This window comes from Pleurodeles waltl, chromosome 1_1, assembly GCF_031143425.1.
Source record: "Pleurodeles waltl isolate 20211129_DDA chromosome 1_1, aPleWal1.hap1.20221129, whole genome shotgun sequence".
Classification (NCBI taxonomy): domain Eukaryota; kingdom Metazoa; phylum Chordata; class Amphibia; order Caudata; family Salamandridae; genus Pleurodeles; species Pleurodeles waltl.
In genome coordinates this window covers 452,579,607-452,603,768 of record NC_090436.1, presented here as the reverse complement: position 1 = coordinate 452,603,768, position 24,162 = coordinate 452,579,607, and positions in this window count along the sequence as shown.

The following is a 24,162-nucleotide window of genomic DNA, read 5'->3' as shown; positions in this document are numbered from 1 at the left end:
ATGAAAAAGTTGAAGGCAATACTTTTTGGCTTACACATCCCTTCAGGAAGCGTAATTCTGTCCAACACAGCATTATACGGTATAGTTTCTATTTCCCTCATAATTAACCCTCAGGAAGGGCAGATGATGGTAGAATCCAGACCACAGAGCACAGTTATCAACCAACATTCTTTCAGGTCAGTTGTATTGACATTCTATAATCATTGACCTGAGGTAAACATCACTGATCTCCATCACGGTTGATGTGTCACATTACACAGAGACAAAGTTGTTTTGTAAGTGCTATTTATTTTAAAGTGCTGTAGTGCTATATGTACATTGTCCATGATTGTGAGTCCATTAGTGTGACACCTTCCATTGTGATCCTACACAAGTGCAAAAGGACATGTCAGTGGACATGTTTGGGTGAAGTGTCAGACAGTGCAGAGGGACAGGATTTGCCAATGAGTTAGTGAGAGACAATCACAGGGCAGGGTGACAAGATAAACAGAGGGCTGGAGAACAGTGCTTGTGAGCAGCTGTTGCAAGACTGACATGTTACAAAGCACAGGACCTTGGTTATAGGTGGCCAAGTGGCAGGGACTAGTGCTACTGGGTACTCTTACGGGTGAAAGTGATCTGTTCCACGTCTCCATCTTCTGATGTGTGTGTTGTCTCCTCTGCCTTTGGTGGTGGTGGTTATGAAGGGGCAACACACACCTCAGTGTTTGAAGACGTGGAGTCAGACATCCCGGTAGCTGCCAACTGTGGGGCTATTAAGGGCAGTACTGCAGCAAGGAGGAGCTGCTGGTTCTTAAGTATAGCAGCCACATCACTGTGGTAGGCAGCCAGGTCGGCCTTGAGTGGGTCAATATTGCATTCAAGCACGCATTGACAGGATTGTTGTTGGAGGTGTTGTGTCAACTCTCTTACAGCTGTGCTGATTTTCTTCACACTTTTTTCGAGTTCATGCAAGATTGATGTTCGCCCTTGCATGGCTGCTGCTCGTTCTGCAGTTGACATCATGCACAAACGCACCCCCTCTAGGCTGGCTGCCATATTTTCAATCCCCACCGCACCTTCTTGGCTAGCTCCCACTGTACTCCACCTACAGTTCTCTCAAAGCTTGTGCCAGTGTCGTCAGAGTCCTCAGCTGGGTTGGAGCTGGCAGGTCGTACAATTGGGGTGAAGGTGGGGTCTGGAGGGTCCCAAGGACATCTTGGAGGGTCTGGTGGCTGATGTTTGTCAGCTCGTCGTCCATGTCATCAGGGAACTCCAGGACAGGCACATCCCCAGGAGAGACATCGTCCTCTGCAATGAGATATGGTACAATTAGTGTGTCTGTGTTGTGGGATTTGTAATGTGACGTGCCTTCCTTCCAATTTGTTGCACATTGTGATCTTGGATCCAGTTCATTACTCCTGTCTTTCATATTAGCATTCTCCCATGGCCTATGCCCCACCTGCACGTCACATGTATTGTGGTCAGTTTGGGGACTTGTTAGCATCACATCCTCTAGGTGTTGGTTCTGGCCAAATTGTGAATTGCCATCTTCTTGTCCTACTCAGTCCTCCATCTACTTCCATTCTCATGGTGAGTCCTTGTACTGGTTGTGGTTGTTCTGATGGCACTAGCACCACACTTCACAATCTGGAACTGACCCAGTCTCAGATATTTCACATCCAGCTATATGTTGCTGAGACCTAACATATTCTACGTATAGCATTGGCATGGCACACTACATATGTCAGCATTGGTAGTGTGTAATGTTGATGTTGAGGAATGTGTGCTACATTGGGTTGCACTGATGGTCCTAGCAGTGTTCCATTTCCTCTTCTGACTGTGAGGGTGAATTTCACTAGCCCCTGACATATGTCCTCCCCCTCAATGCTGCTGTCTGAGCAGTATGACATTTGGGATGTTGCATGGTGTCATTGGAGCTATTGTGACCCAGGCACAGGGTGGACCCTGACATATGCAGCATGGGTATGACATTAGTGTTGTGTACCTCATAATGTTTATGACAATATCTAATGTTTGTAGCACCTATGGACAATCACATTTGACAGGATTATAATTTTTTTATTGATTACAGGGGATTGATAAGGTTGTCATCCTGAATCCTCTAATTTGGGTGTGTTTGATCCTTGAGAACATTACTGCCATTAGCTACTTGACCTGCACACACAGCAGAGGTGGTAGTGGTAACTGTTGTCAAAGTTAAATTCCATTTGCAGATATGGCCTGAGACTGTTAATTGAGCCCTAGTTCATGTAGCGAGACTACCAGCTGTCATGTGACAGCAGGCCAGTTTTACGTTGTACCCTACCCTCCTGGACTGGTTTTACCTTTCCAACATCCATGGCATGGCAACATACCCCCATGCAAAGGTTGTTGGTGTAGTGTAGTACTGTGCCCCAGATTTCCTCTGAATGGGCCATGCCCCATGCCATGCCCCTTTACCCATTCCACTCCCTGAATATCATGACTTACATGCATTGTGTAGCAGGTATGTCCCCCCTGCTTGCAGTTAACATTTGTGCATTTTAATTCCCCATGTGACTTACCCTGCATCTGTGTTGTCTCCTGGAAGTCTGTGCTGTCCTGTCCTTGAATTCTTGTGACGATCTCCTCAGGGGTGACGGCTGCCACCATCTTCTCCATGTGGTCCAGGGCCTCCTGCGGTGCTGGACTCCCACCTCCAGTCTGCAGTGCTGCCTTCCTGTTCCTGGCCATCTTTTCCTTGGTCCTGCGCTTGCAGTCATGCCAGCATTTCTTGCACTCGATGTTTGTTCTCCATACTTCTGCCACACTGTTTATCTTGTCAACAATTTGTTGCCATATTGCCTCTCTCCTACTGATTGGCAATTTTGAAGTGACAAACAGTTGGTACTGGTGTTCCGTCACCTGTTTCTCCAGAATTTCCTGCTCCTCTTAACTGAAGCAAGACTTTCCTTTCTTCTTCTCCCTGTCCTGGGTCTTCTATGGGTCCTCCTGGCTGGTTCCTGGTCTGTTGTCATCTTCCTGGGGTCTGTGCAAGCCCCGGGGATCCATTGTGGCTCTCCTTAGCACATTTTGCTGTGTTTGCACCACTTTTTGACACAATTTCGTCAACAAAAAAAAGATATCCGGTTTGCGACTTCGTAAACCAGGTCACAGTCATTTTCGCCGTGTTAACGTTGTTTTTCTTTACGACGTGACGCATTGGTTTGAGTAAAAAAAAATTACTCACACCAGTGGTTTGCGCCGCCGTGCATCAAATTATACATTTGACGCCTGAGCGGCACAAAGAAATGGTGTTGACTGGCGGTAACATTTTTGATGCAAAACTGCGTCTGCACAGTATTGCATCAAAAAGTATAAATATGGCCCTTAATCTTTTTTCCTATAGGCGTATCCAGCCGCTGGTTGACATTTGTATTAAACAGCAGTGATATATGCAGCTCACACCCGGATGGTGAAATATGGAATAATATGGACACATGTTAAAGTTTGGTGTGGCTGTAGGGATGCAGTGTTGGTGTGATGTGACATTGAATGGTGTCTGGTGCATTATGTTACATCAGATCACATGTTTCTTGTAGATCTCTGTAACTGTGTCGCTTCCTGGTATCTATCTTGCGACTCCTTTGTCCTGCATGCTGAGTCCACTAGTGTCTGTATGCCATTAAACTCTGGGTGTCATGTTTCCATATATGTTTGTCCTCTTTTCCATTTCTGTGCCCTTTCTTCCTGTATCTGCCCATTTTTTCCCTGTTCCCATTTTTGTGCCCTTGTGTCTGTGCCTGAATCCTCTTGTCTCAATGCCTGTCCCTCTTTATGTCTCTTTATCATTAATGGGTAATGACATTTAGGGACAGATTTACTAAACTGTCACCCTACGCAGCAGTCAAAAATGATGTGCTGCCTGACAGGGAGGGAGCAGGAGAGTTCCATATCTACAAAGAAATGGCAGTCTCCTCCCCTCTCACTAGCGCCGGCACTGATTTCAGCTGTCATGAGCCACGCACACATCTTTGTGCGATAGTGCAAAGGTGTGTGCATGAATCTAGCTTAGCTTTTGTACTGGAAGAGTACAAAATACTATGCTTAGACACACTTTAAAACTTTTCCTACTTTGTATGCATGCTTCACAGTGCAACACGCATGCAAAGTCGGGAAGGAAAGGAGAAGTGAAAACATTTCTCCTTTTAACATCTGCTTTCAAATGGCGTTAACTTTTGTTGCAAAACCCCGTCTACTATTTTTTGTAGATAAAGTTTTGCATCAAAAGTCATGAGTGGTTGCATGGGAACACCCATGCATCACCCATGTGACTCCCCCTTGGCGCTAAGTAACGCAAAGCACTGCTTTACACTGCTTTGCGTGAATTTTTTGGGTACTTCTGGTTAGCATCCTCGTTAGAATGTGTATCTCATCGCATTAAGGGCCATATGTACGAACACTTTTTCCCATAGACACAGAATGGGTAAAAACCTTTGCTACATCTGGCCCTAAATGTCATGACTACCCTACAGTCCTCCCCCACCACAATCCTTTGTCTATGTTTAGACGTTATCTTATAGGAGCGACTAATGAATGTGGAAAATCTTGAGAACTACTATAATTTTCATATGTATAAGTGGTACCCACACATATAGACATCTGCTTTCATAATATGATTTTAAAGTTGGTTTGCTGTGCTCACTGCCTTAAGCCACCAAGTAAATGAACTTGCGCCAGTCACACATGTTTTGTGATTGATTCTAAAATGTTTTTGTTGTGCTGAACTGCTGGATCTTTTCATGTTTCTGCCGATGCCTTATGTCACGGGATACGTTCTACATCTGCACATCAGAGATCAATAGCCTGCATCAAATTGGAAGTCTGGAATGAGAAAGCCAGTTGAGGCGGAGACTGCCTATAATTGCAGAGAAGAATCAGAAAGGTGTTATCTGCTAATGGAGGACGTAGTGGCGTATCCATCACGCCTCAGTTTGGTGTCTCTGCTCGGTCCAAGTGTGAAGGAGGGGCTTTGGTTGCCCGAGCATGGACTATGCAGCGTGAAGGTCATCTCATGCCACCGTTATTATCTAACTTTGCAGTAAGTGTGTTGGTCTGGATTATGGACGTGTACGATCGTACATCTAATGAAATGTGTGTGTCTGACTGTGGCTCCTAGATTTATTGGCAATTATTTCGATCTTTCCATGTTTTGGCACTAACAAGTGCATACTTTGGAGCACGTGCTGTGGCAGGGGTGCGGTGAAGTCTGTAACTTGGCCATGGTACATGCACTGTTTGTGCTTTCTATTATTATTTTTAGAATGATTTCAACAAAGGCACTGCACATATACACATGTTTATACATATAAGAATGGTTATGGAAACCAAGAGAGAGAGAGGGGGGGCAGAGAAGGGGCTTCCTGTTGAGTTGGGCATTGGAAATAGTTTTGGAGAAGTTATTCTTTTCAATGACTGGAAACAGTGCTGTGGAAGGAGAGAAATTATGAAGAGGCATAAACATAGAAACATTTGAATGTATTTATTTTTTGCAGTTTCATACAGGGCGAGCTCTACCAAATGGGATCCAGTCTGCTAAATGTAAATATTTTTCACTGTGGATCACCCAAGTCTCCATTACATCTAAAGAACTGTTCAGAGTTGTTGGCTGCTGTGCAGACCCTTAGACACAACAACGCAAATACCTTGTCTCATAGCATTTTTGAGGTGAGTCCATCTCAAATGTGGTAATTGAGAAAATATTAAATCAGGAAATAACAGTGCTCTTCTTGTCACTGCTACCAGGTGCAGTTCCCTTTCGAGTTCCACTGATGCTGACCTTGTAAATAAATTATCGTTTGGAGAAACCTCAATCACCGAAGTCCTTCATATATAGCCAGGGGTTGACCAACTTGCTCTCTTCAACAGCACTGCCCCACCTATAGCATTAAACAAGTCATGCTCCTTCTTGTAACAGACATTCCTGTCCTAATAAACCTTTACTTTAGAGAGGATAGGGTCCTGGATAACTGAAAAATAGCCATGATAAAACCTAATTGAAAGAATATTGGCTTTCCCCGCACAAACTCAAACAATTTTAAGCCTATTTCTTGTAAAGGTTGTAGAGAAGCTTCTCATCCAGTAAATTATATGTTATGGCCAGTAGCTTTCTCAATCAAATTTATACTCGGGTTAGAGTTAAGCACAGCATAGAAATGGTTGTGATGCCACTGCTAGATGATCTTAGATGTAGTGTCCATCGGGGACCACGGGACAGTCGGTTCCCATCACCCAGTCACAGGCCACTACAGACCTTCCACCCTCTGGAAACACCAGCACAGCACCCACCCAGTGGGCCCATACCTCCGTCCCCAGGACACGTCAATCAGCTGTGTGTCCACCACTACAGGGAACCCAGGATAGCCCACCACCCCAACAACAACAGGGACCTGGGGGCAGTGGTAGTGGGCACACGGTCCAAGGGACGGAGGCCCAGGAACACAGGGGAACTGGGAGGGCTGCTGTGCGACAGGGGGCAGACAGGCCCAGGGAACCTACTCTCCACGAGGCCATCTCCTCCATCATGGGAGCCTACCACCACTCCCAGGAGACGATGGCAACGGTACTGGCCAAGTTTCAGGAGACCCAGCGCCTGCAGGAGGAACAGTATATGGGCTTCAGGGAGGAACTCAGAACCATCAGCTCCACCCTGGGTACCATTGTAGGGGTGCTGAAGGAACTTGTAAACACCAGGAGGGACACTGTGGCACTGCAAGGGGCCCCTGACACTAGCATGGACGATGAGCTGCCCACCACCTCCGCCGGCGCTAGTGGACAGGAAGCCCCGCCACAGGACCATCACACCAGCACCCCACCACCCTTCAAACGGTCCCTGAGATCCAGGACAAAGACAGAGCACGATGCCAAGACCCCCGCCAAGAAATGAGACCACCCTGATTGTCATCCTACTGTCCCACTTTGTCACCTTGTCCATACTGAAACTGACCCAGCTCCACTTCCTATGCCCATATGGGCAATGCACCTGTGAGACTAATAGACTGGACTCTGCCATGGACATTCCTTCGCCATCACCCTTCAACATTTCACTAACCCCTCCAATATTGAGCACTTAAATAAACACACTTAAAGCACAAAACAATCTGGAGTCTGTCTGTGATTTCGAAATAGTGTATTAGCAATTACAGTGACAAAATGATCTTTCAAGTTTAATGTCAACATACCTATGTCACACAGCTCTAGTCCATGAGGAATCTAAGCAGATGTCACACAGTGGGACCCACATCTCTGAAATCGTAAGGGAAAGTGACAACTCAGTGACCATACACTGGGTGAAAACAACACACAGTAGAGAGGTAGTAGTGTTAAAGTACATGTAGTAGGCAAGTTTGTATTCTTACCTGTGTCTCACTGGAAATATTACTGGATCACTGAGTCCCTGTTGTGCATGTCTTCTTCCCCTGCTTCCTCGTCTTCACTATCCACAGGCTCCACAGCTGCAACAACACCACCATCTGGACCATCCTCCTGCAGAAAAGGCACCTGTCGTCGCAAAGCCAAGTTATAAAGCACACAGCAGGCCACGATGATCTGGCACACCTTCTTTGGTGAGTAGAATAGGGATCCACCTGCCATATGGAGGCACCTGAACCTGGCCTTCAGGAGTCCGAAGGTCCGCTCGATCACCCTCCTAGTTCGCCCACGGGCCTCATTGTAGCGTTCCTCTGCCCTTGTCCTGGTATTCCTCACTGGGGTCATTAGCCATGACAGGTTGGGGTAACCAGAGTCACCTGCAAATGGTGAGGGACAACTGTTAGACACGCACTAACCTGGAGGGATATCCCCAGACCCAGACAACCATTCCCACTGACTTGCTTCCAGGTGCTCACCTAATAGCCACACACAGTGCCTCTGGAGTTGACCCATCACATAAGGGATGCTGCTATTCCGCAGGATGTAGACGTCATGCACTGAGCCAGGGAACTTGGGATTCACATGGGAGATGTAGTGGTCTGCCAAACATACCATCTGTACATTCATAGAATTATAACTCTTCCGGTTTCTATACACCTGTTCACTCCTGTGGGGGGGCACCAAAGCCACATGTGTCCCATCAATGGCACCTATGATGTTGGGGATGTGTCCCAGGGCATAGAAATCCCCTTTCACTGTAAGCAAATCCTCCACCTGAGGGAAAACAATGTAGCTCCGCATGTGTTTCAGAAGGGCAGACAACACTCTGGACAATATGTTGGAAAACATAGGCTGGGACATCCCTGATGCCATGGCCACTGTTGTCTGAAAGGAACCACTTGCAAGGAAATAGAGCACTGACAGCACCTGCACTTGAGGGGGGAATTCCTGTGGGATGGCGGATTGCTGACATCAAGTCTGGCTCCAACTGGGTAGACAGTTCCTGGATTGTGGCACGGTCAAGCCTGTATGTGATAATCAAATGTCACTCCTCCATTGTCAACAGGTCCACCAATGGTCGGTACACCGCAGGATGCCGCCATCTCCTCACATGTCCCAGCGGACGGTGCCTATGAAGGACAACAGCGAGCACAGAGTCAAACAACTCAGAGGTACGTACCCACAGTTTACACAGAACACCTATCATACACAAAAGGTGGCCTGTATGTGTGTGAGTCTAGGCCTAGGTATGAGTGACGCAGTTGGAAATGAAGCCATGTGGGCCCCTGAAATGGCGGCTGGCTGACCTGTAAAGTGGGACAATGGGATGTGAGGTAACTGCGCTGGCGTTGTACACTGTCACAGTAGGCGGTCGAAGACCGCGGCGCAATGCTGCATTGGTTAACATTGGACCCTATGGGTCCCAGGAGCCAATGGCGATGTACGCCGGCGGTGACGGTACGCACCGCCGTGGACGTGACCGCCACTTTCTATCCCTTCAATCACTCATTACCTGATCTTCGACAGGAGAGGACCTACACTGCAAGTGCTGCTGTGACCTCGGTCTGCAAGAGACAATGGCTCGAGTGTCTGGGGAATGGCCCCTGCTTTCACATCAGAGGAGTTGGAGAAACTCGTGGATGGGGTCCTCCCACAGTACACGCTACTCTACGGTCCTCCAGACAAACAGGTAAGTACACTGGGAGCATGCTGTATGGGCTATGCCTGTGTGGAGAGGGTTGGATGTAAGAACGAAGAGGGGAGAGTGCTGCATGCATGAAAGACGGTGAATGCATGTGCCACATGGCAAGGGTAGGGATGGGGGCCAATCACTTTGACTGTGCATTTGGTAATGACTTCTCTTTTTCCCCTGTATATTTCATGTAGGTCAGCGCCCACCAGAAGAAAGATATTTGGCGTGCCATCGCCAAGGACGTCCGGACCCTGGGGGTCTACCACAGACGGAGCACCCACTGCCGAAAAGATGGGAGGACATTCGCCGCTGGAGCAAGAAGACGGCGGAGGCTCAGCTGGGGATGGCCTCCCAACGTGGGAGAGGTGCCCATCGCACCATGACCCCCATGATGTTCAGGATCCTGGCGGTGGCCTACCCGGAGTTGGATGGGCACTTGAGGGCATCACAGCAGCCACAAGGGGGTGAGTACACTCTCATTCTGCTGACTTTGCGTGCAGTGGAGTTGTCTGGGTGGGGGAGGAGGGCTGTGGATTTCCCTAGGCCAGGGCGAGTTCCGTAGGCAAGGCCTCTCCATATGTCAGGCCATGTGGCACCCCAGCCCACCTCTGTAGAGTGCCAAGTACAGCTAGTCATGCCCCTGTGTCATCTATGTGTGCAGATGTCGTCCATAGCTTTTTATGCCATTTCCCATAAATTGAACAGTGGAGCCCAAGAGCGCGGCATAGTGCAGGGGGCTTCTGTGTCTGTCGTGTCTGCCAACTGTAGCGGTAATGCATGCACTCAACATGTCTTTCTTCTGTCGTTCCCCCCCCTTTTTATGGTCTCCCTGTTCTTGTGTGCATTTGCATCATCAGGCGGAGGAGCAGTGGCAACGGAGCACGAGGGAGATGCATCCCACATGGCCCTGGAGGGCGACACTACAGAGTCTGAATTCAACAGTGGGACGGAGGGCGAGGGGAGCTCCACGGTGGGGACAGGAGCTGACACCTGCGACACGGACTCGTCCTCTGATGGGAGCTCCCTTGTGGTGGCGGCAACATCTGTGCCCCCGCATCTACAGGTACAGCCGCCACCCCCCCACCAGCACCGCCCTCCCAGCAGCCCCTCATCCTTTGCCCCGTGCCCGCTCACCCAGGAGGGTGGGCATCACCTTCGCCCCAGGCACCTCAGCCCCTGCCCCAGTCACCCCTGCTGCCCTCAGTGAGGAGGCCATTGACTTCCTCAGGTCCCTCACTGTTGGGCAGTCTACCATTTTGAATGGCATCCAGGGTGTAGAGAGGCAGTTGCAACAAACCAATGCATTCCTGGAGGGCATTCATTCTGGTCAGGCGGCCCTTCACCAAGCTTTTTAGACTCTGGCCTCAGCACTGATGGCAGCCATTGTCCCCCTTCTCTAGCCTCCACCCTCCAACTTCCTCAACCCCGACCCAATCCCCTGTGCCTCAGCCTATCCCAAGCACACCTACAGACCATCATGCACACACGTCAATACCCAAGGGAAGCTCAGGCAAGCACCACACATCCCATAGGCACTCACGCAAGCATCACACACATGCAGACACACCAACATCCACTGCCTCCACTGTGTCCCCCTCCTCCTCGTCTCCCTCCTCCCTCCCAGTCTCGTCTACACTCACACCTGCATGCACTACCTCTACAGCCACTACGTCCCTCTCCAGCACACCCACCACCACACCCCGCTCACATGCAGTCACCACCCCACTACCATTCACACGTCCCCTGTGTCCTCTCCCAGTGTGTCTGTGACGCCCCCCTCCCAAGATACACAAACGCAGGCACACACCCACCCAACAGTCATCCACCTCACTACAGCCTCCAGTGCATGCACCTTCACCCAAAGTCACCAAACGTACACCTCCTACAACCACCACCTCTTCCTCCACTCCCAAACCCCCTCCAGCTACACGTCACAGTGTGTCCAAAAAACTTTTCCTGTCCAACCTTGACCTCTTTCCTACACCTCCCCCACCCCGTCCGTCTCATAGGTCCCGAACTAGAACCTCAACCACAACATCTCCGGGACCAGTGGTGCCTGTAGTCACCGGAATCTGGAGTGCACCGGCCACCAGGGCAGCGAGTGTGGCACGGAGCCACAGCACAGACAGTCCCCCACCTGTGAAGCATCAGAAGTTGGCCAGTGCCCGGCGGGAGAGAGTGAGGCTCCAGCCACCAAATCCGCTCCCAGGGGCCCTGTTGGGAGTGTTAAGTCAGCTGTGACACCTTCCAAGGAGGGGAAGGGCCACAAGAAACCCACCAAGTCTGGGAAGAGCTGCACGGCAGAGAAGACCGCCATCATCCCCGCTTCCCAGGAGGCCACTGCCAGCACCAGCCCAGCTGCCCAGGAGGCCACCGCCAGCACAAGTCCAGCTGCCCAGGAGGCCACTGCCAGCACAAGCCCAGCTGCCCAGGAGGCCACCGCCAGCACCAGCCCAGCTGCGCAGGAGGACACCGCCAGCACAAGCCCAGCTTCCCAGGAGGCCACCGCCAGCACAAGCCCAGCTTCCCAGGAGGCCACCGCCAGCACAAGCCCAGCTGGGCCATGAACGATCGCCAGCAAAAGGCCCGCTGGGCCATGAAGGACTGCCAGCAAAAGGCCAGTTGGGCCATGAAGGACCGCCAGCAGCTGAGACCCTGCAATGGAGACCACCATCTGAACCACCGCTGAACAGGGCACCACCATCTCAAGCACCGCTGAACACGGCACCGCCATCTTAAGCACCGCTGAACAGGGCACCGCCATCTGAAGCACTGCTGAACAGGGCACCGCCATCTCAAGCACCGCTGAACAGGGCACCACCAATGAAGCACCGCTGAACAGGGCACCGCCATCTGAAGCACCGCTGAACAGGGCACCGCCATCTCAAGCACTGCTGAACAGGGCACCGCCATCTGAAGCACCGCTGAACAGGGCATCACCATCTGAAGCACCGCTGAACATGGCACCGCCATCTGAAGCACCGCTAGCCCATGAGCGGCAGGCGCACTGACGCAACTGAGTCCGTCACAGGGTGAATGATGCACTCTGGGCACCATGCCCCCTCCAGAACCAGTGGAGACTGTCATCCACTACCTCTGTCCTTAACAGGATGAAGCACTCTGGGCACCATGCCCCCTCCAGAACCAGTGGAGACTGACATCCACTACCTCTGTCCTTAACAGGATGAAGCACTCTGGGCACCATGCCCTCTATCCAGGACCAGTGGAGACTGACATCCACTACCTCTGTCCTTAACAGGATGAAGCACTCTGGGCACCATGCCCCCTCCAGAACTAGTGGAGACTGACATCTACTTGAGGGACTGTGGCTTTGCACTCCCCAGGATTGAACAGTGGGCAGACCATCCACTGTAGAGACTTGAGAAACTGTGGCTTTGCACTCCCCAGGATTAAACAGTGGGCAGACCACCCACTGTAGAGACTTGAGAGACTGTGGCTTTGCACTCCCCTGGATTGAAGAGTGGGCAGACCACCCACTGTAGAGACTAGAGAGACTGTGGCTTTGCACTCCCCAGGATGGAACAGTGGGCATGTGGCCCCCTCGTGGATTTGGCGTTGGTAACATTAAGCTTTGGAATTCTTCATCAGAATATACAGGGTCTCATTTAGAGGTTGACAATAGAGGGGCATCTGTCAAAAATCTGCACATACCTCATCTACCAACCTCTCACATCCCTTACCTCATTTAGAGGTTGGATGATTGTATTTCCCATGACAGAGAGAACCCTGATGATATTGTTGACTGCTGGCAGTTGTCTGTCTAGTCAGGCAGTGAGAACCATTTCTGGATTTCGGTTTGTTCCTGTCCGCCTCTTGGGTCCAACATTTGTGCTGACCAGTCCCCCTCGATTTCCACATTCTTCGACGCCAGAACTAATGATGGGTGACTGCAGTTATGAATTTACACCCATCACACATTCCTACTGGCTCTCTCCTTATTTTCTTTTTGGGTTTTTTCTGCAGTCTCTCTTTCCATGTCTATGGCTTTATACAACCTTAGGTCATCGATATATGATCTGCCACTGTTGTTCAAAAGTAGATAGCGGATAAAAAAGTGACTAAAACGGCAACATATTTTTAAAATCACAAATTTCAAATGGGGATACAATAATGAATCAGATAATGCTACATTCACAAAGCTGGGTGATGTAGACAACTAAGTCCTACAACGCTTGTGTGTAGTACATAATTTGGTAGAAATAATAGGTGTTTGTAGGAGCTAACCTTGACTCAAGCAAACAAAAACTGCAGCGGGAAAAAGCACAGCAGGGGAAGGGGTTAATTCACGTGCCTATGTCTCACCCTTTTAAAGTCTTTTACAACCTCTTGTAAAAATACGGAAAGAAAATACCGGTTGTACCTTTTTATGAGGTTGTAACGGGCATGTGGAGAGTGTTTTAGGGGCCGTGTGGGAAAGAATTATTTTAGCAACTTCTGCTGTGAGGATGTATTCTTGGACCAATTATTGTTGCGTTATTTCACAGGAGAACTTATCTGAATTTAGCACGAGGATTAAAAAAATTAATTTCCTTCGTAAACATCACAGATTATTGAAAACAAAGCACGGACGAAACAAGAGCGGATGCAACGTTTCATATTATCGTATTAACCTTAAGCAGAAAGAAATGTAAGATGTACTATACGGCCAGGCTACAGATTCCTTAGAGTAAGAACAGGATTGCCTTCGCGGTTTTACCTACCACAGCCTTTATTATTTACAGTCTGACATGCGGTATTACCACCAACTACATAAAAGATTTCAACACTATCTTTGTGGCGGCTTAACTCATTGACATCCATTAAAGCAGTGTAACTACTTCCTGAGTTCAATGATTCCCTTCTTTATGAGGCTTCTTCAAAAGGAATATAAGTGCAGACACTCAAGAACAGCTTCAGGTTACAATGGGGTTTGGCAGATTAAGATAATAAATCATCCTTGTTCAAATGGGTCTTTTGTCTGCGTTATGTCAAATTCAGACTACTCACAAGAAGTTGTGAATGTTAATTTTGAGCACAATGCAATGAAGTGAACCGAAGGTCTCTAATTGGTTTCAAGTTGCAAGATGAATTTTAAACGTGTGTGTGACTGTATGTATTTTTATATGTGTGTATGACAATATGTAGATATATAAATGTATAATGTTCTGTGTGTATTATATGTATGCATGTGTGCCTATATTTATCAGACACACATATAAACATATAGATAGATAGATAGATAGATAGATAGATAGATAGATAGATAGATAGATAGATAGATAGATAGATAGATAGATAGATAGATAGATAGACAGATAGATAGATTACCTAGTGGCAGTCACCACTAGGTAGTTATAGTAAGGCCCTAGTTTCCATAGACAGAGCGTTTTTTATTTTGCCTATAACTTTGGTGCAGCTTGACAAATCTTCACAAAGGGCCGTATTTATACTCCGTTTGCGCCGAATTTGCGTCGTTTTTTTCGACGCAAAATCGACGCTAAACTAACGCCAACTAACGCCATATTTATACTATGGCGTTAGAGGCGTATAGCGCCAAAGTTCCCGGAATGTGCGTCATTTTTTAGCGTGAACCCCTTCCTTGCGTTAATGATATGCAAGGGAGGCGTTCCCGTCTAAAAAATGACTCCCAGGCCTTTACGTGGTATTTATACTCCCGGGCAAAAGAGACGCCCGGGAGTGGGCGTGGCTAAAAACGGCGCATTTGCGCCGCTTTTTAACGCCTGGGTCAGGCATGGCGTTAAGGGACAAGTGGGCTCAAAATGAGCCCAGAGTGCCCTCCCCTGCCCCCAGGGACCCCCCCTGCCACCCTTGCCCACCCCAGGAGGACACCCAAGGCTGGAGGGACCCACCCCAGGGACATTCAGGTAAGTTCAGGTAAGTATTTTTTTTTTTTTTTTTAATAATTTTTTTTGGCATAGGGGGGCCTGATTTGTGCCCCCCTACATGCCACTATGCCCAATGACCATGCCCAGGGGACAGAAGTCCCCTGGGCATGGCCATTGGGCAAGGGGGCATGACTCCTATCTTTACAATGATAGGAGTCATGTTGATGGGGGATGGGCGTCGAAAAAAAATGGCGCAAGTCGGGTTACGACGATTTTTTCGACGTAACCTGACTTGCCCCATTTTAAGACGCCCATACGCCATTTTCCCCCTACGCCGGCGCTGTCTGGTGTACGTGGCTTTTTTCCACGCAAACCAGGCAGCGCCGGTCTGCTTGCGCCGGCTAACGCCATTCCATAAATACGGCGCCCGCATGGCGCTTCAGAATGGCGTTAGACGGCGCAAAATTTTTTGACGCTAAACTGCATTAGCGCAGTTTAGCGTCAAAAAGTATAAATATGGCCCAAAGTTTTTTAAACTTTTACTTTGATCAGTTCAGCTGCTGTCTTGGAAGATTTGGGGTGATTTGTCAAGTGGAGGCTGAGTAAAAGGCAGGGTCCCAAAATGCTTTTTCCCCATTCATTTTTCCAAAGTACCTTTAGACACGCCCACAGCCCAAATCACTGAACAGAATTAGCCCAAATTTGCCAGGAAGCTAGATCCTGATGCACAGATCACACTTTGTGGTTTGGTGTGAATCCATTCAGTAGTTTCTGAGATATTAGAGTTTAAAAAAAATATCGATATATGGGGACGCGGATCCGGATCCCAGGATCTAGCTCCAGATCCGTGGAAAACCAAGGAGCTGATTGGCTGGTGCAACCTGTCAGAAAAGTGACAGCCGCCATTTTGTTTGTCACATTGGCTCGGGGTGGGAAAAGGAGAGTGCAAAAACACAAAAGGGGTCAGGATATGGGCATCCTGACCCGATAGGATAGATAGAGGGGCCCCTTAGGGAAACCCCATGCGCAAACATTTTTCCCAATTCTTTCTTTTTGTCCACTGGTGGAACCGCAGTTCCAGAAAAAAAAACCAGAAAAAACACCCACTGCATCCTCCAAGGAGGGTTAGCCCATGGACCTGGCTATAGGCTGGGCCCTGCGGCCAACCCTTTCACAGCTAATTACTCCACATATTACATCATTGATGACAACTTCTATGGCATCATTGATATTATTACTGCAACATTTGTAATGAAATTATCTGATGAGAAAAACTGTGCATGGCACAGGCGCAAGTTATAGTTACCTTAGGGCATGTGTTATATTTACTTGAGTTATGCTGAATTTATATGGTTTTGTGCAAGGAATTTCTTCAGAACCTAACTGTAACATCACAGTAACCTTTGTTTTTTTCTGTGAAAAAAATAAATAAATATATATATATATATATATATATATTTATATATATATATACACCAAACAATGCTCGGAACGCAGAAGTCTCGCCACAGCAGTCCTGGTCGGGCTCCGCGACGCCCGTAATCTACAAATATAATCCTCTCAGTCCAAGGATAACCAGGACACCTCTGTAGTGTATATATTTTGGTTTAATCGGAAAATTGACAACTACAAGGTACTGCTATGAGTACGTGCTTTGCCCCTAGTTATGCTAATTTGTTCATGGGCTGGTGGGAGGAGATGATATCTGAAACAATGAAAGAGTTTGAGGAAAATGTGATCTTATGGTGTTGGTTCGCTGACAACATATTTGTAATCTGGAAAGGTGCTGAAGGGTCGGCGATGAAATTTGTCCAGAATTTGAATATCAATGCATTCAATCTAAGATTTACTGACCATCATAGCTCTATTCGTATTGAGTTCTTGGATGTTGTAGTGACAGTAAAAAATAATACTTTGCTATCCAAGCTACACAGCAAGCAAACGGCTGGCAATAGCTTACTCTATGCCCGCAGTGCACATCGTGCAAGCTTAATAGAGTATTCCATACGGGGATCTGTTAAGAGCTCGAAGAATCTACAGTAATTTGTTAGATTACTACAGGGAATGCAAAGCTATGTGTAAAAAATTAAAAGAAAGAGGTTATGGCTTTAAGGCCATTAGACAAGCCAAAGAAAAGGTGGAACAAATGAGCAGGGAAGATTTACTGTACAAGTTGAACGTCGACCATGATGAAGGGAATACCACAATCAGATTTGTTACAACTTATAGCAACCAATCGTTCAATGTGCGAAGCATCTTGAACAAAAGATGGCATATACTACAGACAGATTCAGTTTTGTGCAAATGTATAAGTGATAGACCACAAGTGTCGTTCAGGAGAAGCAGATCACTTAAGAATGATCTTTGCCACAATTATGTAACACATGAGAAGAGCATGAAGAATGTGGCAGAACCTGGATTTTACTGCTGTATGAAGTGTAAAGCTTGTAAGAACAGCAGCAACTGTAAGAAGTTGAACATACCAGGTAATCAGGAAGGGTTTATCATTAAAGGAAATTTTAAATGCAACACTAGGTATTGCCTAATATGCCCATGTGACAAAATGTATGTAGGAAGCACAATTCATTCGACAAAAAAGAGGGTGATTGAAGATAGACGAGTGGTCAGAAATCATGATAAGAGCTATCCGGTAGCCAGACACTTCCAAGATGCACATATTGGCAATTAAAATTTACTACGGTTTGTAGTGATTGACCAGGTGAAATTGAACGGCCGAGGAGGAAACAGGGAACTAAATTTAAGAATTTTGGAATCAAATTATATAATAGACTTTGAGACACTAGATCCTGTAGGGTTGAACTAGAGTGAGGAAATGAGTATACATTTGGGATAAGCAGGTAGATTAATGCAATGAGAGCCATGCAGAGATAGGATATATGATCCGTTTTCATGTTTTTAGAGAGTTTGGGTGTTTTTTTGGGAATTAGGATATTGCACGTAGGGGCATTAGTGGTCAAATCATCTGAGGAATAATTTTAGAGGTAGAATATGCAGGTAGATGGTTGGACACATGGTTTAAGACAGAAAATAATGCAGTGTTATATATAAACATATATTGTGTTTATTTGTATTGTCCAAGGTAAGCATTCAAATTATGAATTATGCCTACTGGGGCTTGCATATGAGATATTTAATTATAAATACGTAATTGATAATTGGTAATTTATGAACCCATCATGTATTATTTAATGGGAAGGGTATTGATATTTACTGAAAGCTTGACTTGGATCACCAAAAGGGAGAATTGTTAATTGAGCATTGCACCGCAAAGAATGGTAATGTTATAAATCCAATGCCCAACTATTATGGCTTGAACATTTAAAGATGGCCGCCACTAATGAGATGTTATTGGAGGGAGATGTATGTTTGTCTGTTTTTTGTTTCACTTGCCATTTAAATCTGTATGATACACACCCACTCCATCCGTGACCAAGGCTACGGCCGAAACGCGTTAGGAGTTATCAATTTTCCGATTAAATCGCAATATATACACCACGGAAGTGTTGTGGTTATCCTTGGACTGAGAGGATTATATATATATGTATATATATATATATATATATATATATCCATATATAACAATTGAGATGATAAAACTGGAGAAAAGCTAGACATGGCGTGTGAGTTAGTTGGCCTGTTGGCCTTGAATGGCCGTATGTCAGGAGACACCGAACAGGAACTGAAAATTTAAAATCCTTAAAGTGTACCTCAAGTACAGTCAAGGGTCAGGCAGGGGAAGCTATGTCACCCATGAGAATAAGGTCGCAGAAGGTCCTGCATGATATCAGCATGGGAGATATTCGTAGGGTAACAGACAAATCAATACCCTTCTGGGGGAGTAAATAGGGGAGCACTTCTTGAGCGAGGAAAAAGAGCAGTCATGTTACGATCTACTAAGTTTGAGAAGAGCTGTAAAGGCAGGCAGACTGTTCAAACAATTACGATGGGCTCCAGATGATAAGAACATATTAAAGTGTCTGAGTAGCAAGAAGAGATTACTAAAAAGAGAAATATGGGCATATAAAAAAACTAAACAGGAAGTGCTGTGGGTCCATTTGTTGCATGCCTTAAAGTCAAAAGACTAAAAAAAAATCCAGAATGTATTTTTAACGTCGAAAAAGATCCTAAGGCCCACAGCACAAATACATGTGAGAGTGACTGGGTAGAGCATCTAAAGTCCCATTTTTTTAAAAGTGCTTACGACTCAACTGGCACAGAAAGATCCTAGAGGGACAGCTGGATAAATGACCCATATGACCAGAGGACATATAATCTCAGCCTGACTGTGCTCCAGGCCCCAATGGGATACCCCAAGCACTGTTTAAGCACTCAACCCCTAGATGGGCAACCTTTTTGGGAGCAATGTTTAAATCTGTTTTAGAAAAAATGTGTTATAGAAAGGTTCAATCATTCATCCCATCTTTGAAGGTGGGATCACATTGTCACTAAGCAACTATTCCTTAATCATGCTTATGGATGCGGGTCTTAAATATTTTTCTACGCTAATACTTAATTATATGGAAGCAGGGGTTTCAGATACTAGTAGGCTGCCATTTAATCAAAATGGATTTGAAAAGAGCCAAGATACACTATTAGATCTCTTGGCAGTGAGACTGACCCTTGGTAGAGCTAAAGCAACAGGCACCCCCCCTTTATATGTGCTTTGTTGATTTTAAGGCAGCATTTGATTGTGTACCACGTGCTAGGCTATGGGCAAAACTCCAGCAGTGGAGAATCCTTCTTGCATCTTAAATGTCATTATCCTGTTATACTGGGACATGTGGATTAAGATCAAAATTGGGGCTCGAACCCATCTGTCAGGAGAAGTGAAAACGTCTTCTGGATTAAAAGAAGGATAAATTTTGGTATCCCTTTCTTTAATTTATATATTTCAGATCTCTCCATGGAATTGGACGTCATAACGTCCCATGCTCCGAGCCTTGGTGGTCAACCACTGTCAAATATTCTGTATGCCGATGATCTGCAACTGCTCAGTAATACAAGAATAGGCTTACAGAGATTATTAACTTGCCTTGGTTCGTATGCAGGGGTTAATGGGCTGGAGATATATAAAAAGACAAACGTTATCCCATTTAATTGCTGTACCCTATACAAACTCAAATGGTATTTCAATGGAGAAATGATTGATGAAGCCCAAGAAAATGTGTATCTAGGAGGTAAAGTGATATAAAAGCTACATTGGCTCCTCAGAGAGAAGCGGTTGGGAATAAAGCTCAGGATCTCAATAATGCCTTTTCCATATTAGCAAAATCTATTAAGGGGAATAACCTCCAGCCACTGGTTGCAGGGATGAAGGCTGAATTGCTATCAGCCCTTTCATATGGAACAGAAATAATGATGGGTGCAGAGATCAACCTTTTAGATAAAATTACTGTGAGATCCTATAAGCAAGCTTTTCAATTACTATCATCCGGATTGTCTGCCCAAGTTAGGTTGAAGTTTTCATTGATTCTGCTGACAATTGCCAGGCCTTCGTCTTTTGTTACGTTTTGTCACAAATTCTGGTCATCCGCTGAGGGTACACTGGCCAATCTAGTCTGGTCTGAAATTAATAGCCAGAGGGAACAGTGAGTACAAAATGTACCTTGAAAAAAGAATCAAAAAGTTGGAGCTGGATGATTTATGGAATCTCAATATACCTTCAGAGCAGTAAATCAATCAATTAGATTACAAAGCTGGCCGGATGATAAACATAGCGTGACAAAGGGTTCACATGGTGGCTGGTCTTGAAGTCCTATGGTGTTGAAGGAGACTTCTCTCTTCTGGAAGCTGCTTATACTTTTAAGATTAAACAGACATCATTGGCTTTACGACCTGGTGATATTCCAGCCTTAGAATGTTTGCCAAAGTGGAGAAAGGATAAACAGATGACTGGAAATTTTGTTTATGTCATCAAGTAAATGAGTCATTGCAGCATATACTTTGTATCTGCCCTGCTCTTGATTAATAAAAACAAAGAAGTTTGTTGAGGAAGGAATTTAATGCATTGGGTGTCAGGTCCTGTAGATCAGCTATAATTGAGTCATTAGACTAAAGAAATATAGGGTCCAATGTACAACCATTACAGTCAATAAAGTCTGAGGCACAGTTTGCGATTCCCAAATGGGTCACAATGGACCTGCCTCATTAATATTTATGAGGAAGGTCACAACGTGCAACCTATTTGGGAATGGGCACACTCACAGGGATGGTGGCCTGCTGCGGTCAGCAGACTACCATGTCTGTGACTGCTTTTTGAATAAAACTTTTTTTTTTTTTTAATGCAGCCCGTTTTCCTTAGAGGAAAATGGGATGCATTTCCAAACTAAAAATAGTCCACGGGACCACTTCCTGCACTGAAAAAACATTTTGGCTACTATTCACACCTTGGGGACCCCTTCCTATTTGCAAATGGGTTAACACCATTTTGAAATTGGTGTTAACTGCAACTGTTGTGCAACTGCATTCACTGTCACAAAGCAATCATACATGGGCATGGGAGTCCCAGTTTGAAGGGGCGCCTTTGGAACAGCCCTTTCTAACTGCAAGTCACACTCCCTAGTTTGCGAGTCAGTAACAGGATACCAACTCGTAAAATAGGGATGTACATTGTACAAGGCCATTTTGTGGTTGCAAATGGCGAAATTTGCCTTTTGCGACTGCAAAATTGCTTTGCACATTGAGCCCATATTGCTTAATATTCGAATTATCAGTTTCTGAACATTTTTAAATCCTTGGTTAAAGTGGAATTCGAAACATACGTGAGATCAGGGTGAATAGTGCAGAAGGCTCCAGATAACAGTATGAATTTTCTGGAATATTTATTAGATTATGGTGGGCTGCTAGGGGCATTGTAGCTTGGTAGGTACCATACCCTGCCATCTTTTATGTAGTTGGCCTGCCTATTTAAATCATTAACATAATGAAATATCAGCAGCAGGTGACTGTCTTGTGCCTTTTTGCACACCATAGAAGATTAGCCAGTTTCTGTGTGCTAACAATACGAACATTGGCATTTTTGCGTATTTCTGCCTGTCATATAGGCCTTTAATAAAGGTGGGCTGCTAAGGCCCCGGGAATTGGTTAGTTCCCTATCCTGCCTTTGCAGGTTTGTGCTTTCAATCTTAGCTGGAAATTTTTGCTAATATTTATCGCATGTCTTGCATATTTGCATATCACATCGTTAGGCGGCACCCTTGTATATTAGATATGGAGACACCCGCACTGTAGTGCAATTGCACGTTGTATAGATCTGATTGTTTTTTAGATGAGTAACTGTATATTATTGTGTTTTTTACAAATGTTAATGGTTTTAATTGACTAATAAACAATACCGTACATATATATATATATATATATATATATATATATATATATATATATATAAATACATATATATGTGTGTATGTGTGTGTGTGTGTGTGTGTGTGTGTGTGTGTGTGTTATGGGAACTGTGTTTATTATGATGACCCATAATTCACAGGGTCCATGAAATATTTTCCACATTTCAGGGTAACCTGTGAAGAATATTGATTTTGTTTTTGCTTGTTTTTCTTTTTTTTTTTTATTACTACATTTTGTGCAATGAAAGCACAAACATGCACCAGCATTGGATGGACACTCACATGGGTGGGATGGTGACTCAGTTTGCCCAAGAGGTTTGGGTGTATTCTCAACTTTGAATAATATCAAAATTCATTAAAACAAAAAGGGTTTAATAGACATTATAGTTAGGTGTTTAAATGAGATAAGTGCTCACATTTTGAAAAAATAAAAGAAATCTGAAATTCATTAGTTACAGTATAGTGAACTAACTATAATTTGTACCCTTGTCATGCATTGCTTATGATCTCACATATTACATCACTGATGACATGTTAAAATACACCATCCATCATACAGATAATCACATTACTCCATAACCCATTTCATCATTTAAAAAAATAAAGTTTTGAGGGCCTATCATCATATACAGCATACAGTTACTACATGTACATGTGTGGGTGCAAAGCATGGAAAAAGAATAAGCCCTGGAGGCAAGTATATTTGAGCATATTGAAAGCTATATGATACATCATTTATAAAGCATTATTATTGGGGTGCAAGTTACAGTCCATGTTAAACAAGGCAAAGGTTGAGTGCTCCGGATGTGGGTTGCAGAGGCAGGTCTCAAAGTAGGTTGTGACTTAAAGCCAAATCCTTTTGCGAACAAATCAGTGAGAAAAGCCAAAACTTGTGTTGACAGTAGAATATCAACTAGAAGACAAATTCTGTGTAACAAGGATGTTCATAAGGTATGGACCTTTGTTTCTAGAACTTCACTGAAGATGTTGAAACACTACAGATGTTTTAATACTGTAGAATGTAGAGTGACCCACTTAATCATGGCTGAACTCACAATGGGATTTTAATCATAGCTCAAATGTTGCATGCCATGTTCCTCATCTCAGTAATGTGAGAAGTGTATTTTACCAAACTACGGAGGGCTTTCAAAAAGGATCGGCAGAATGTGTCATATCCATGGAAAAATACATACCTGCTCACTTCTTGACTTAAAATTGTGAGCCATGTGAAGTCTTTAAGGGGGCTATCTTGTTAAGGTGAATACAGTATGAACTGTATTTTGGAGGGCAATTGAGGTTTAAAAAGAGGATGACCCAATTAAGGTCTATGTAGGCATTTTATTTGTGAGGTGGCTGAATACCAGTAAAAAGAGGGTATTACCCACCAAATGTGAGTGACATGAAAGATATATTATATGTCCGGCATTTTCTTATAGGTTATATCTATTATCATTAGATTGTGATAAACAATTGAACACCGGTGTAACTTGTTGAATTACTTCAAGTCCAAACACCCTGTAGGAAGCTGCAAAAATGGTTAGATGATGTAATCTGTGATGTTGCTATCAATAGCTCATGGCAGCCAGCTCCCTTTGGCACAGCATACTATTTATCATTATTATTTTGAGTTCCACAACAATACCACAGTATTTTATGAGTACTGCAGTAACTCACAGGCCTTACTGGGTCCTTTGATAGCCCTGTGGTTCCTACCTGAAGGAATTAAGAAACTCATTGAAAAAGCAACGTTTAACGTTTAAAGTAACATTATAGTTAGGTAAGGTAATAAGAACTTATTTTATGTGAAAAACAAAACCCCAAAAGTTACGGAAAAAAACAAAGGTTAATGCAGTGTTATGGTTGGGTC